The following is a 13,925-nucleotide window of genomic DNA, read 5'->3' on the forward strand; positions in this document are numbered from 1 at the left end:
CTATAAACTCTAAAAGTAATATTTAAATCACACCAACTCCTCACACAAAACTACTAGGTGTAGAAATCGATCACCAACTAAAATTTGATACCCATATAGCACAAACCATCAAAAAAGTGAACAAGAAACTAGGCCTACTCTATAGAAACAAACAATTCATGACCACACATACTAAAACTACTACTGCTAGAACCCACCTGCTATCCATCCTACTATATGCCTCCCCCATATTAACCAATCTAAGTCAAAAAGACCTAAACAAAATGGAATTGTGTTACAACAAGATTGCCAAATTTGCCACTGAAACCTCACATAGGTTCCATCATTGTATATCCCTAAAACAGCTCAGTTGGCTAGAGCTACCCAATGTATTACTACTAAATCAAATATCAACAGCACAAAAGCTCTACCACCTACCAGATAAAATTCCAGCACTTCAGAGCATTATTGAGCCTTACAGAACCACTGGAGAACTAAGATCTAGCAACCAAAATCTAATAAAAGTAATCTGACATAAAAATGAAGCAGGTAAATCCCTATATGCCTGCACAATAGCCCAGGCCTGGAATACACTTCCAAACCACATAACCGCCACAACCTCTCCAAAACAATTTAAACACCTTCTAAAAAAACACTTCTCTAATAATTGGCTATGCTCATGCTATGACCCAGGTTAATCCAGACCATGGCAAATCACGAAGATCCCCACCAATATATATTTAATCCTACAAAGCATTGTAAAGTTCCTTGTAGAATTAACTTCTCACTAAGATCCCCACCAATATATATTTAATCCTACAAAGCATTGTAAAGTTCCTTGTAGAATTAACTTCTACTGGCCATATGAATGAAGAATTCTTCCTTACAAAACTGAATCCTAATAAACAGTAACCTCCTAATCTAAGACTATCTATCTCTTAAATTGTATCCTAACAATTAAACATCCAACTCTAGAACTTTTTCCTAGTAAACACCTGCTCTTTTGATGCTCTCCCTACTAGAAAAAAAAAAATATTACATTTTGTACGACTGCCTAAATATGACCTATTGTGTAGACTAAATATCTAGCAATCATTTTTATGTGACGTATGTATCATGTGATATTTAACTGTGTATGACTATTTGCTGCATAGAATCACACTGACAACTTGTAACTTTGACATTAACCTCTATTGATGCTTATTACATCTGTAACAAATGATTTAACCAACTTGTAAATTAACTAACTTGGAGCTTTTCTCCCTGGGCCTCTGCTGAAAATGGACCTGCATCCAGTCGAACTCTCCCGGTTAACAAATGTAAAATAAAATAAAATAAAATAAAAATAAAATATTGCCTTATCCTTAGCCTTTGCCACCTTTCTCTTTACCATACGCCTCACCTCCTTATAATCCTGTCTACTTTCTTCATCTCTCTGGCAATCCCACTTCTTCTTCACCAACCTCTTTCCCTATATACTTTCCTGTACTTCCTCATCCCACCACCAGGTCTCCTTGTCCTCCTTCCACTGTCCAGATGTCACACCAAGCTCCTTTCTAGCTGTCTCCTTTACCAGCTCTGCTGTAGTTACCTAGCTATTTGGTAACTCTTCACTACCACTCTGTGCCTGTCTTAACTCTTCCCTGAACTCCACCTCACAGTCACCCTTTTTCAACTTCCACCATTTGATCTTTGGTGCTGCCCTCACACTCCTCCTCTACTTGATCACCAATATCATCCTACAGACCACCATTATATGCTGCCTAACTACAGTTTCCCCTGCCCCACTTTACAGTCTCCAATCTCCTTCAGACTGGCCCTCCTACATAGGATATAATCCACCTGTGTGCATCTTCCTCCACTCTTGTATGCCACCCTATGCTCCTCCCTCTTCTTAAAATACGTATTCACCACAGCCATGTACATCCTTTTCACAAAATCCACTACCATCTGACCTTCTGCACTCTTCTCCTTAACACCATACCTACCCATCACTTCCTCGTCCCCCTCTGTTCCATTCACCAACATGCCCATTGAAATCCACTACAATCACCACTCTCTTACAGTTGTGTACCCTCACCACCACTTCATCCAACGCACTCCAAAATTTTTCTTTCTCATCCATCACGCACCCAACATGCAGAGCATATGCAGTAACAACATTCATCATTGCACCATCAATTTCCAGCTTCATAAGCATCACTCTGTCTGACACTCTTTTCACCTCCAAAACACTCTTGGCATACTGTTCCTTCAGGATAACCACTACCCCATTTCTCCTCCCATCCACAGTATGACAGAACAAGTTGAACCCACCACCGATACACCTGGCCTTACCTCCCTTTCATTTGGTTTCTTGCACGCGCAATATATCAACCTTCCTTCTCTCTATTATATCAGCTAGCTCACTCCCTCAGTTTCAGACATTATATCCTCCAGAAAATACATTGTTATTCTTTCAAATTTCTAAGTTTATAGGAATGATACTTAAAATCTGTCCCTATTTTGGGGCCTTTGTCCCCCTCAATATTTTAGGCTTTGTCCAGATTTCTTGCACTAAGAAGTTGAGAGGTATGCTTGCAGGTATATCTGGGGCTTGCAGGTATATCTGGGGTTGTGCACCAGACCAGTAGGTGGATAATACTGTGATAAGGTACATGGTTATGATGGTGAGGCAGATGATTAATAGGATCATATAGGCATCATAGCCATCTTACAGCATTTACATCAGGGATGTATACAGTAGCCATAGTGGCTACTGCTAGTACTACAATCTAGCATGGGGCTACTCCAAGGCATACAGGGGACAAGCAGGTACGTCACATCACTGTTGGATATATTACATGATAATAATAGTAATATCCAGACCATAACAATGGATACAAAGAACACAATCTAGACAGATGAACATCCACCCTCTATTAATGGCCATGCATAATCTAAGGTTTCTAGCCCATATCATTTGGAGGGTATAGGGACACAGTAGGACTCTGTGTCCAGTGTTTTCGGTGGGGAGAAATCTAGGGATGATGACCACTGCAGTTTCCTGTCAGTGCACAGGGTCTTACTAGAGCCAGTGGAGAAACAATAGCTAGTGATGATGTCCGTGACAACCTTTGGGTACAGAACATATGGGGAATGTGTGCTCTGCCCTTACCTACATGTATACTTCTGGATTCTAATGTGTATTTTCAGGTATGATCATGACATCCTATGCTAACCACACTGCTCCTCTAAAAAGTGTGTCATGTATTTAATCCAAAATGAACAACAGGGCTGAACAGTGTCACAGATAGCATCTGTCAACTATGAAGAGGAAGTGTTTTGACTGCATCAGGGCTATTAATGTATAATATTACCAGACAGCAGCAATGTCAAATGGCATCCATGACATGGCATGTGTACAGCATGACAGAGATAGAGGTGACATACAAGTGCATGTACTGCAACACAAGACACTGTGATATACATTTCTGGCTGTCAGGGACACAACTATGTAAGTTGTGGGTGGTAGCTCTGTAGTCTTGCTTATAGTGTCAAGCACCTCTCACCAAGGATGACCACCTGGAAGTGGTGCTTCTTCTTGCACATCAACCCCGCAATCTTCCACACATAACCATGCTGCTCTCACAAGTGCAAGTCCATCTATGTGCAATGGATATACTGTCCACCCTGGAAGTGTGCCAGATTTAGAATGTGGTGTTGTTCTACATGGTCAGATATTGGGATCATATCATTGCCACCTAGATTGCATGATGTAGCGCTGTGTGTGCCTGTATTACCTGTTGTCTGTGCAGATGATGATTGTCATGTCTATTGTAATAACACACGATGACTATGTCTGATGACATAAGTTATTAGGACATGCACATCAGTGTGCTGTGGGTTTATAGTGTCATGCCAACTGTATCATTATGGTCATCATTTTTTCATGTGTGTGTGTGTGTGTGTGTGTGTGTGTGTGTGTGTGTGTGTGTGTGCGTGTGTGTGTGTGTGTGTGTGTGAGTGTGTGTGCGTGTGTGTATGCATGTGTCTGTGAGTGTGTGTATACACATGTGTGTGTGTGTGTGTGTGTGTGTGTGTGTGTGTGTGTGTGTGTGTGTGTGTGTGTGTGTGTGTGTGTAGCTGTGTAGTTCTGTGTGATATAATGGTTCTTATTGTAACAGTACACCTATATGGGGGATTAGATTTAACGTCTATTAAAGTGACATATGTGCTTTGGATACTTACATGATGTAAAATGTCACAGATTGCCAGGAAATGCATACATCACCGTCCCCCGTGTTGTTATTAACACATCAACTAGACTGCTATGTCAAGCCAGTTCCATGTTATAGAAGAATAAAGCCCTGTACCCAAGCATGTTCAGTTGACTGTGGTAGTGTAGTGTAGGTACCCGTGGTATGTGGCCCATACAGGGAGTTGTCGCCTATATGTGACAGGTAGTACACAGCTGGCCAGACATGTCAGTGTCAATCAAGCATAGGTTGTCTGTACGTATCCCAGCTGAATACCTGCCATCTGCACATCTGTAGAGTTACTGACATACACCAGTTTGGCGAGTAGGATGAATGTGTCAACAGATGGATGTTTGACAACAATATGTATGCCATTACCACATGTTGTAAGTCCTCACTAACATGTGCTGTACAGATGGTACTCTACAGTTACATCCCACATGTCTGATTATTATCCAGTAGGGGATATATACGGTGACACAGCCCACACACCAGAAACACAACAGTGAGGCCTCAGAGTGCAGCTATGCCTGCAGGTGTGCTTTTTATCAGTAGTAATGTTAGCACTCTACCCTTGCCTGGGACAGCACTGTTGATAGTAGTAATGCCATGTTACACTACATGCCAGTGTGACAGCACATACCCTGGGTTGCTACCCCTGCATGTAACACATTCACACAGATAACAGTGCTGTGCAGGTCTCATATACTTGTGTGTCCCAGACATGACACTCAAAACCCTTTGCTACTGTAATGACAGCACATAGACGCAGTACATACACTTATTACAGATGTCACTTCCCAGGGTTTGACATAGCTTTGTATGTTATGCAGAGATAGTCTCTGTGTAGACGTTATGCCACAGAGTATAGCTGGAAGTTTTCTAGATGGTCAGCAAAGGCCATCTGCTTTAAGCCTGTGATTCTTATAGTGAGGCATTTCCACTGCCTTCCCAGCTGTCGCAGATGTCTTGTGAGGTACATACCAAACGGGACATTGTACTCTATACTAGGTGTGATGATGGATGAGTACAGTGGGACAATTACCTCCTTTTTTCTGGATTTAAAGCCCTCAATGATGAGGTGTGCCATATAGAAGGATTTCCTTACTGTTGTGGCAATGTGGTTAATGAAGGTGAGACCACTGTCCACCTGTGTCCCTATGTCTGTCAGCACACTTTCTGTGTTTAGTGTACTGCCACCTATATGGTAATTAATGGGTACATGGTATTTCCAAAGGGGATAACTATACATTACTTGGCATTAAGCTTGAGCCCATGGTTCTGGCACCAAGCATCTGTTTCTGTAAGGCCATGTTGTAGAATATCCACATCATTTGGGAATGCAATAATGGCTCCCAGTTTGCAATCATCTGTGAACTTTGTTAGCCAGAGTTCCATAGTGTTGGCCTGTACTTCAGGGAAGTAGATGCCAAACAAGAGCTGTCCCAGGACTGAACCCTGAGGTACTCCACTTGTCTGGAGCTGGGATTGGACTTGGCTACTTTTACAGTCTGGGTTCCATCAGTAAGTCAGTTGGTAACCCATCAGGTTATGCAGAAGTTTATGGCCAGCTTCATAAGTTTCACTATGTCTCCAGAGTGGGGGATGGTGTTGAAAGCCTTGGCCGAGTCCAAATAGGCTGTGTGGACCACCTTAACCTCTTCCACAGCTCTGGAGACTGATTCAAAGTAGTCAATCAGGTTCAGGAGACAAGATCGACCCTTCACGAGCCCAACCTGGGTGGGGTCCTGTGTATTCTGGTTGCCAATGTCTTTGTTTATAAGTTGCATGATAACGCATTCCATGCTCTGCAGATCAGGCTCATCAGACGATGGGACGGTAGTTCCCAGGATCCAAGGTGGATTCCTCCTTGTGGAGTGTGATAACTGTAGCTGTGCGTCATTCAGTGGGATTGAAGCCTGACGTGAAGCTATGATTAAACATGGCACTTAGGTGAGGTGCAGGTTTATTTTGTAGTTCATGTAGTACACAGCCCGGGATGTCATCTGGTCCCATGGATGCTGTATTCCTAGCTGTGGATAGTGTGGTTTCCACCTGTGTGGTCATGATTACTGGAATTTGGCAATATTTTGGTACTGAGATGAGCCCTTTAGGGGGGGTGAGAGGAGGGTGAATGTGGCACTAAATCAATTTGCCTGGATATTGGCAAATTTCTTGGAATCAGTATATTTAATGCCATTCTGTTGTAGCTCAGAGCAGTTCTGAGCATTGCCTTTTAGATCCGGGACATAACTATAGAATGCCTTGTGGTTGTCTTTGGAATCTTTGGTAATAATAGTTCTGTAACAAGCTTTGGCAGATTTTAAGGGATATCAGCTTCTTACTGAGGCTGGTAAGGGAGCAGTTTGCATTTTGGGATTATCCTTTTTTCTTCAACAGTTTCATCCTTCTGTTGTATAGTTTGTTTATGGCAGTGGAGCACCAGATTGGCTTCCTTTTTTGGAGGACAGTGTCTTGGTTCTATTTGGGATGGCACAATTCATGCACAAGTGGATGCGCTCCTACAATGCCTTAGTGGAGGATTCACCAGTGGCACTTTCAGCTCCCATCTCCATGGATGTCTTGATGTTTTACACTTTTGACTTGAGTAGCATGACATTGGCTTTGGAGAGGGATTTTAGAGAGGTTTCCTTACTGGCGGGTGGGGTGGGATGTGGATGTCAACGGTGATTACCTTATGGTCAGACCTGACCAATGGGGGGGGTGACCACTGGTGTGGATCATCTTTCTCCCATGTTGGTAATGACCAGATCTAGGATACTGGAGACCCTGGTTGGACAATGGATTAGTTGATCCAGGGGGTTAGAATGTATGAATTCCAGGAACCTTTGGTAAAAGGTGTTGGTACCTAAGTAGTCTCCCAGTTAATGACAGGGTAGTTGAAATCACCCAGTATTATGGTGTTTGGTTGTATCTTAATATTGTCCAGTATGTTTAAAATGGTGTAGTGAGAATCATGGGGCATGGTGGGGGATCTGTAGCAAGCTACAATTTGGATTGCAGTCTTACCTAGTGTTAGTTGCATCTGGAGATTCTCAGATGCACTGTGTTGGAAACTAGGCTGGAGGTGTGAATACCCTTGGTGAAAATGGACACTCCTCCACCTATAGTGTTGTGGTCTTGGTTTGTTGCCTGAAATGTGTGATAAGAGTTGTACTCAGGTATTACAGGTGTGCTCTCTGGAGTGTTGAACCAGGTCCCAGTTACTGCATAGATATTGATGTTCCCCATTTGTAGGTGTGCCTCAAGAGAGTGCCTTTTTAGGTTTAGACTTCTAGCATTGAGTCGCATTACCTTCGGTTTTGCATGCTCGTATCTGTTACAGTGGTGGTTTTGTCCTTTGAACCTTGCCTAGATAAGGCACTATGGGGGTGCCAAGAGCTGAAGCCAGTAACCTGAATCCCAGGGGCAACAGGTGCAGACCATCTCTGGCAAAGCATCGTGGTTTGTAAATCATGTCATCCCAGGCAGACAGATACTGGATCCCCTTTGAGTGACATAAGATGCTTAGCCACTTGTTGATGTCATTGCTGTGTATATGTATATGTGTGAGTGTTTATATGCAAATGTGTGTATATATATACATATATATATATATATATATATATATATATATATATATATATATATATATATATATACACACATCTCCATATATGTATGTGGATATGTATATGTGTCTATATCTATATAGATATGTGGATATATGTGTGCACATATATGTTTACCATGTTCTGGACATATGGTAAACATATATGTGTGCACATATATGTTTACCATATGTCCAGAACATGGAGTGGAGTCCTACCTCAGCACCAATAGTCCAAACCCCGTAGTTCAAGGGGATGTCATGGATGTATTGCAAGTATATATGTAGATTGTTGCTACTGTCATAGGGGTGTCTTAACAGACATGTTGGGTGTGGGAGGTCACATCTGCTGTAGACGTGTACCATTGCCAACGGACAGACATCCTAAAGGCATCATAGTACAGTACCACTGCTAGCACAGTAATGATCCTGTGGACTACAGCAGGGATATGACCAATATATGTGGACAGTCTGGCACTCTGTGGTCAGTCCAGAAGTGTACACATATTCCCTTCATGCGAGACATGTGGACCATGCCTCCCAATGTGGATGTTACTAGTCATGTACATGGGTATATCACGACAATGCTGGAGTACATATGTCCACACAGTGTATGCACGCAAACAAGCCAGTCTGTCCAGACACAAAATGTCTGGTGGTGCTGAGTTTACATGGCCACATACTACCCAGTAGATAGTGACATACATCTCTATAGCACACCACTGCTTTGTAAGAAATACGCAACAGTTATGCTGACCTGGCAGCAGTATATCTTGCAAATAACTGGACATAGCACACTGGGTAATTACAGTAGGCTGCTAGCCATGTCACAAAGCACTGGACAAACTACAGGCAGACTGCCACAACAATGGAATACATATTGTATGGGGGAATACACATGTACCTGCGATTATAGCTGGCTTGACATGCAGTTCACAGCACAGCGTAGCAGACACCTGTGAAAAAATGCATACCCACATCCAATGTCAATGTAGCCACAGCCACATATGATACACAAGCTTAATATGACAATGTAACGACTGTCTGATAAACGCCATCCTCATATGTGCCACTCACACACTAACCCTACATACACTGGTCATGGCAGACTGTGGTCCGATGGCTGTCTGTGGTATGGGACACGTGTGTGTCTGGCCCTACAGACATGCGAGCCAATAGAGTACCATACACTGGAGCAGCATGTAACATCAGATAGAACAGGACCGAGTACAATGGCAACTACCACAAAGTAAGACATTCGAATTGTAGTGAGCGTTGCTCCCTATACAGTGACACACACACACAAAACATCCACAACCAACATGTGTGGTTATAGAACCCCTAACAGAGGTCTATATTACACTACAGCATGGAGCTGTTATAGGATGCACCCAAAGGTATATTTCACAATGAATGACAGCAGGATTTCCAAAGTATGCCATTTGAAATGTACTGAGTGTGACTAGCCTATAATGCATTGCTCCATACATAGACATTGTAACACACACAAAAATATCCAGAACCGCCATGGGTGGGGATGGAACCCTACCACAGTTCTAAATCGCATTACAGTAATACACAGTTATGGCATGCGCTACACAGATTACTGGGCTACAAGAGGTGTATTTCTAGGTGCATGACATCAGCAGCCTTACCAAAGTTGAGCATATGAATTGTAGGGAGTGTGAGCACCCTAAAAAGCATTGCTCTCTACAAAGAGACACACACACACACACTTGCCATGTCTGGGATTAGAACACCTACCTAACCACTTTATCACACTATAGCAGTATGTAGTTACAGGACGTGCTATGGAGATTACTGGGCTACAACCTTCCCAGAGGTGTATTTCTAGGTGGATGACATCAGCAGCCTTGCCAAAGTTGAGTATATGACTTGTAGGCAGTGTACGTACCCTGAAAAGCACTGCTCTCTACACAGACAGACACACACACTTGCCATGTCTGGGATTAGAACACCTACCTATCTACTTCATCACACTACAGCAGTATGCAGTTACAAGATGCACTACAGAGATTACTGGGCTACAGCTTTTCCAGAGGTGTATTTCTAGGTGGATGACATCAGCAGCCTTGCCAAAGTTGAATATATAACCTGTAGGCAGTGTGAGTACCCTAAAAAGCATTGCTCTTTACACAGACAGAGTCAGACAGACACACACACACTTGCCATGTCTGGGATTAGAACTCCTACCTAACTACTTTATCACACTACAGCAGTACTCAGTTACAGGACATGCTATAGAGATTACTGGGCTGCAATCTTCTCAGAGGTGTATTTCTAGGTGGATGACATCAGCAGCCTTGCCAAAGATGAGCATTTGAATTGTTGGGAGTGTGACTACCCTAAAAAGCATTGCTCTCTACACAGTCAGACAGACACACACACACACACACACACACACACACACACACACACACACACACACACACACACACACACACACACACACACAGTTGCCAAGTCTGGGATTAGAACTCCTACTTAACTAGTTTAGCACACTACAGCAGTACACAGTTATGGGATGCCCCACAGAGATTACTGGGCTACAACTCTACCAAAGGTGTATTTCACATTAGATGACCTCAGCAGGCTTGTCATAGTAGGGCTATGGGGAGGGCAGTGTGTGTGCATGGGCCATAACCCATTCATCTAGGGGTCGACATGCCACATGTGGGCACACACAGGGTCATATTTCACAGGTACATGTATACAGCTGCTAGGTAACTACTTCCTTGTACAGTCATGTTGCACAGCTGGCACGTGCACCACATTGTCTGTAATGCTGACAGATACTGGTGGCTAGTATCTGCAGTGAGTGACATCTGCACCTCATGTGTTTGAGGCCCTTTGGCTGTGTGCTGGGTGGGACAGGCCTGGATGGCTCCTTGTCACAGTCACCCTCTTCCGCACATCTATGTCCGTCTACCTTTGGCTTATTATAGTGTGTTGTTCTTACATATATGTCTGTATTCCTATCCACTGTGTGTGCAAGGCATGCGTGGTGCATACTGACGAGTGTCTGCACTAACAACTGCGACTGCCAGATATGTCTGGTCCACTGGTGTTTGCAGACATGGCCTTCATGTGTTTGTGTGTGAGCATGCCCAGTATGACCTTTTAGTATGTTGTTGACTGACATTGTCTTAATTTCTCTAAGTGTATGAGCATGCCCAGTATGGCCTTCTGTATTGCATGTGTGGATCAAGTCCAGGTAGTTTGTACTGCAGTGCTGACCTTTGTGTTGTGCACTGACAGGTAGCATGCTGTATCTGCAGGGTATCCATCAATCATTTGGCATTGACTATTACTACATTTCTGCATAGCGGGGAGGACACACCTGACTGTTTCTACATTTCTACACAGGTTTGGAGGGCACACCTGATGGTTACTATATTTCTATGTAGGATGGGGGGAGGGCACGCCTGACTATTTCTACATTTCTACACAGGATTGGGGGGCACACCTGACTGTTACTATATTTCTACGTAGGCTGGGGGCACACCTGACTATTTCTACATTTCTACACAGGATTGGGGGGCACACCTGACTGTTACTATATTTCTATGTAGGATGGGGGGGCACACCTGACACTTGTACACATTTGCTAGGACTGTTCTGGTATGTTGGTTACTCCATTTCAGTCTGTAGTCTTACCTATCATGCTGGCTAGAGGCATACCAGTGTACTACAGATCTTAGCTTTTAATTACCTACATATTAGTTTCTGACTTCCTAGCCTTCAGAAATGACATCCCACTGCCTGACCTGCTATAGTCTGTCTGTGTAGACCTGGGGGGAAGGTTACCCATAGGCCTCATTCAGAGGCCATAGCACAGGATTTGTTTGTGTTTGTCTACACCTGTCCTGCTGGCTGTAACAGTTGTTGGGTATGTGACCCCCCCCCTGACTGGCATGTGTGAGTCACTTACTTTGTGGGTGTACCAGTATTGAGGGTGGTGCTGCAGGGCTGCCTATGTCGGATGCACATAGTACATTCCCTACACATGGTTAGGCACATGTAGTGTAATGTTTGACATCCCTTTGTATGTGAGAGTAGGAGAGAGGTGTTATTCCCTGGGTCTCTCCCATGTCAGTGTATGTGCTACGCATTGCCTCTTTGCCAAGGCCAGGGCATACTGGGCACACCTCCTTCTGCCTACTGGGGCAGGCTCAGGTTGTTCCTCCTCTGAGTCACTCTGTGCCTGTGCAGGCCTTATCAATGGTGGGGGGCTGTGTGGCCCTGCCCCATGTGTTCCTGCTGCAGCTGTTTCCTCAGGATCATATTGTGTAGCATGGCACATACAAGGACAGTTTGGGTACATGTAGCTGGTGAGTACTGCAAGACTCCACCGGATGTGGCCAGTCACCGGAACCATGACTTGAGCACCCCAAACACGTACTCTATTATGATTCTTGTTTGTGCGTGTGACTCATTATGGAGTTCTTTTTAATGTGTGTGTGTGTGTGTGTGTGTGTGTGTGTGTGTGTGTGTGTGTGTGTGTGTGTGTGTCTGTGTGTGCATTTCTGATGGGTGTCATCAGCCACGGCTCCAGGGCGTATCCAGCATCCCCCACTAGGTGACCATGTGGGATGTCCCCACTGGCAAATCTCTGGTACAGCTGCGTCAGATGCCAGATGTGGGAATCATGATAGCTTCTAGGGCAGCCAGCACACACATTCATTATTATGCCCTAGGCAATGCACACGACCTGGCAGTTGATGGAGGGGAAGCCCTTGCGGTTGATGTAGACCCTACCCCGCTCACTGGGTGGTGCTTTGATGTGCATATGTGTGCAGTCTATTGCACCCACTACCTCAGGGTATTCTGCTATTTGGTGGAAGAGATGCATATTGCTGGCCAATGCCTCATGGGTGTTAGGGAAATATACGTGCTCACCAACATGTGCTGATATGGCATCCAGGAACTGGTGGAGTACCCTGGATGCTGATGCCTGTGAAATCCCCATCATATCTCCAATTGGCCTTTGGAAGGTACAGGGTAGCTAGTATTCTTATTCCTACATATACCTTGGTATCCACTGGGATGGGTTCTCCTCTGTTAGGTCTGTGTGTCAGGCATGGCCAGCACAGCTCAACAATTTACTGAAGGAGGTCCCTGTCCACCCTATAGCGCTCCACTATCTCCAGCTCATGTAGTCCTTGGTAGGTTATCCTGGGTCTGTACACTCTTCCCCGTCTCCTCACTGTGAGTTGGTCGGCAGCATTCACATCCTCACCACCCTCAGCGTCTTCCACAAGTTGTATAATAACTATTGCAACCCCTAACATTTTGCTGTTGCGAGTGTTAAATGTTCCCCGCTTATTTACAGCGGTGGTGTAGAGTGTGGGAAAAAACAGAGGGGAAGGTGTTTGCTTAGTTTATAGTAGTGTTCTGGGCTGGGCTGGTCTGCTGCCTAAGTAATTGGCTGATTCTGATACATTTCACCTGCAGCTAAGCTAGTTCTCCTTGCTTACCTTCCTACTGCTGTTTTCCCTTCCCATTGCCTTCCTGTTTAAGCCCATGTGCGCGCTGCACAAACTGAGTGCTCAAATGTGCACACTGCTGCTATTTCCAGGTTTAACCTCTTTTTCCTTCCTATAAAGCCTGGTGCGTGGCACATACACCCACTTAGGCTTTGTGAAGAGTGCTAAGCAGGTTTAGACACACCCCCTAGCTTAGCTATGCTAAGCTAGGAGCAAACCTGAGCCACAGGGCTTCAATCCGCTTACAGTATGCCTGACACACACCCCCATGATGTCACTTAACTCCTAGGTTTGCACCAGGCTATTCCTACTCTTACACTGTTGGGACTTGACTCATGCTGGGGAATACTGGGATTCACTATCCTTCCCCTCATTTGCATAGTATTGTCTGCTAATGCATAGTTACATGTCTCACACTGAGCCTCCCCCCTTAGCAACCACTACTCACTGGACAGATTGTCTGCTGCCTGCCATTGACTTACATGGCAGAATACTGATTTTAGTTGGAATGCTTATTTTAGGTTTATTTTATTATCCCCCCGATCCCATTTGTGCACTGCTGCCCTACGCTTAAATGGCAGAGATCAGCTA

Source organism: Protopterus annectens, chromosome 12.part0, assembly GCF_019279795.1.
Source record: "Protopterus annectens isolate FY-2018-M chromosome 12.part0, PAN1.0, whole genome shotgun sequence".
NCBI classification, from domain to species: domain Eukaryota; kingdom Metazoa; phylum Chordata; order Ceratodontiformes; family Protopteridae; genus Protopterus; species Protopterus annectens.